Source organism: Cebus imitator, unplaced genomic scaffold (assembly GCF_001604975.1).
Source record: "Cebus imitator isolate Cc_AM_T3 unplaced genomic scaffold, Cebus_imitator-1.0 Scaffold22, whole genome shotgun sequence".
Lineage (NCBI taxonomy): Eukaryota > Metazoa > Chordata > Mammalia > Primates > Cebidae > Cebus > Cebus imitator.
This window is the reverse complement of record NW_016107337.1, coordinates 3986151-3988891: the sequence shown is the minus strand read 5'-3', so window position 1 is coordinate 3988891 and position 2741 is coordinate 3986151. Positions and strand designations below refer to the sequence as shown.

General features: G+C 37.5%; 1 pseudogene across 1 annotated transcript; it reads right to left on the bottom strand.

The window, feature by feature from the left end:
• Window positions 1-802: 802 nt before the first annotated feature.
• On the bottom strand, window positions 803-2090 carry LOC108299502 (annotated as a pseudogene). The gene has a single exon (XR_001822996.2). The product of XR_001822996.2 is annotated as an E3 ubiquitin-protein ligase TRIM38-like (transcript).
• Between the last annotated feature and the right edge of the window lie 651 nt (window positions 2091-2741).

Sequence of the window (2741 nt, the reverse complement as noted above, 5' to 3'; positions counted from 1 at the left end):
AAATATAGGCTCAATAATCACCTAAAAACAATTCTGACAGTGATAAAATATTATTCAGCACTGACGTTTTCTTTAAGGTGATAATTTTCTCCATTCAGATTCCTAAAAATGTGTGAGACTGAACAAAGCTAATATACTTATGGATGATTTTACTCAGATATCTTCCATGGAATCTGTTGACAAGAAAAATTGCTTAATAAAATAAAGGGACAAAGAAAAAGATTGAGGGAGAAAGATATTAAGTGAAAAGAAATCCTAAAAGATTAATCAACGGTTGGATCTAGAGATTTAACTGAAGCTTTCAAATTAGACTTCCTTTAACCCACTGCCAAACAAAAATGATCATATGTAGAATATTGCTTTAATATCAAATGGACATAAAGTGTTTTAATGTAGTGTTTATGCTATTAGTTTTTATTAATCATCATCTCACATACACTTTATTTTCTCAGTATAAAAGGTCTTAGAAAGATATCTGTCTTCCCTGTTGAATTTTATACTGACTCTTTTTATTTTCCTATTTTTTTCTTAATATCATTGAAGATTATTTATTCTCCAGCATCTATATACACATATATATTCACACACTATATATACACACATTCACCTACCATATATATATATATACTCTAGCTAATGTACTCATGTATATATAGTTATATACAATTTTCTTTAAATTAGCCTACCAGCATATTTTGAGGAGAAATAAAAAAGAAAACTAAAAGTTTTGCGTATGAGGCTTTGTGCTATACTGACATTTTATAAAACAAACATGAATTCTTTACCTTTTTTTTTTTCCCCTCTTATGGGATTTACATTATTTTCTTTGTGCTGGTTAAATGAAGGGGCCTCTGCTTTTTTCCTTAATCATCTAGGGAAGGCAGAAACAAAGGATAATAATGATAAACCTGGAAATAGGGCCAGAGAGTATCAGAGAAGGAAGCCTTTGGGAAAGTGAAGATGTGGCAGCCAGTAGTCCCATTGTGAAAGGATACAACTCCGGCCTCATAGTCCAGAAAAACTCCCACAGCCAGATGCTGCTCATGCAGATGAAGGGAAGTTGGGAGAGAAGTAAGTGCTACATAACCTTTCTTTTTGTACACATCGAGGGCCCAGAATCCAAACTGAGGCTCTTGCTTCATGCCAGTGCTTCTTTGCACATTATCCATACAAACTCCTAAATCCACCCGGTTCCTTCTCCAACATCCACTTCAAAGTAGCATCTTCCTGAGGTGAAACCTTCACAACCCAAGACACAAGGCAAGGCACTAAATCTCCTGGAAGAAGTGTCCTGATTCTGCTGGGGGTATCCTTGAGTCACTTGCCTCCCATCTTCAGACAGAATTAGTTCATGATGAGCTGTGTCTGGATCCAGAGTCACACTGACTTGATGATTCCTTAACATTTTCTTCACATCAAAGTAAAGCTCAGAAACATTGCACATAGTATGAAGCTCCAAGGAGACGGCCTCTGATGTTTCCAGCTTCGTGGCCCAACTCTTGCTCAAAGTGTCATTTACGTTCTGTAGCAATTTCTGGGCTGAGCCCTGACATTTTTCCTCCCGTTCCAGGATCTGGCTCTTTAGTTCATTACTCTTCAGCCTCAGACTGGCCTCATGGTCCCTCAGTTGACTCAGAGTCTGTTGTTATTCTTTCTCCAGTCTCCAGAGATATCCCTTCTCTTCCTCATGTAGGAAACTCTGAAGACCCTTAAAGTCAGACTGGATTTTTTTGTTTCTGAATCTGTATCTTTTCTTTCATTTAGTTATTTGTATTGCTGTGAACAGCTTCTGCTCCATTCGTCTTCAAGTTGCCTCAAATTTGTCACAGCTTTGTGAAGCTTTTCCTTGTAGCCCTGGCATATGTCTTCAACAAGCACTGTGGTGTGCCCTTTGTGTTGCAGTGCTGGCTCACGGCGCCAGCAGATGAGCTGTCCTTCATCTTCGTAGAGCAGGTGGAGCTGTTCTCCATGTTCGTCACATGACATTTCATGTGTCCACAGTTGATGCTTACTGCGTTCGTCATCAGGCTCAGGCTGATGGAGCAGGTGGCTTCCTCCATCATCTTCTTGGTGCTCGTGGTTGAGGCCATAGCTTTTCCAGTGAAGAATATTGCCCATGAAAGAATTGTTACATACATTACAGATTAATTAAAATTATTATTGATTTTAATCCATTTTTTAATTCCACAAAAATATACAAGAAAGAATACATTATGTGCTAGAACTGAGCTAAGAAACTAAAGTGAAATAGGATGCTGTTTCTGTCCTTAACAAACTTAAGAAATTTGTTTTTATCAAAATAACCAAGGGGGAGTTTGACAAGAGTTTGGAGGCCTATGAGATCCTGATCAGCCCAGCACTAGATAAATTGACATCATTTTCCAGGTCCCATTTTTTCCACTCCAAGGCACCCCTTCCTATTTAAATCTCCACTGCACCCTTCTTACCACCTTGTTTCATGCAAAGCCTAATTTTTAGGAAAGACTAGATATTAATCATAAATTTCTTAGAATGGATTAATACCATTATATTACTACTTTAACTTGAAAAGTAGTGTCCTGAAGAAGTAATACACTGATGTCAATCTAGGCATTAATCACTATTAGAAAAATAGCCATTCTAATGACGTAGTGAGCTTTAGGGTTGGCCTAAAATTTCATCATCTCTAGCCTTTGTAAACACAGCAAGGTAGGAGTGGTCATGTGTTTATTTCCTGCCTTTTACCCATTCTTTAAATCATT